The 394-nt window shown below is 56.9% G+C and overlaps 1 protein-coding gene across 1 annotated transcript in view; it reads right to left on the reverse strand.

Moving 5' to 3' along the window:
• Positions 1-52, reverse strand: part of KMT5C (lysine (K)-specific methyltransferase 5C) — a 14,807-nt gene extending 14,755 nt beyond the window's left edge. The window contains exon 1 of the mRNA XM_015420763.1: positions 24-52. The gene's annotated coding sequence lies outside the window, so the exon portion shown is untranslated. The remainder of the gene's footprint in view (positions 1-23) is intronic.
• Positions 53-394: the final 342 nt, after the last annotated feature.

Here is a 394-nt window from a genome sequence, read left to right on the forward strand (position 1 = left end):
CCCCCTTTCTTTCTTTCACCCACCTGCCTACTCGAGTGCTCGGTTTCTTACTCTTCAGCTAATACTTATACCCGCCTCACAACATCCCCCCACGCCATTGGCCCCTTTGAAAGCCTGTCACTTCCCCGCTCCCTTTCCTCGACGCGCCGTTGGACTAGGCGGATATCACTCAGTGGCCGTCCAGCCTCCCCTCCCCTTCTGCCTCCATTGTGCCCCTGAAGCGAGGCTGTACCCCCCCTCCTCCTCACGATTGATTGGCTATTGGGAAACGCCGGTCAAATTCTGTCCCGCTCGGTGGTTGGATAGAGTGTTTAAGCACCCTCAAAGCCTTCTCGTGGGCTGCGGATTAGCCTCCTCCTATTCGGTGGAACTGGTCTTGTTCCCGCCCTCAAAT

This window comes from Gekko japonicus, unplaced genomic scaffold (genome assembly GCF_001447785.1).
Source record: "Gekko japonicus isolate JY-2015 unplaced genomic scaffold, Gekko_japonicus_V1.1 scaffold1715, whole genome shotgun sequence".
Classification (NCBI taxonomy): domain Eukaryota; kingdom Metazoa; phylum Chordata; class Lepidosauria; order Squamata; family Gekkonidae; genus Gekko; species Gekko japonicus.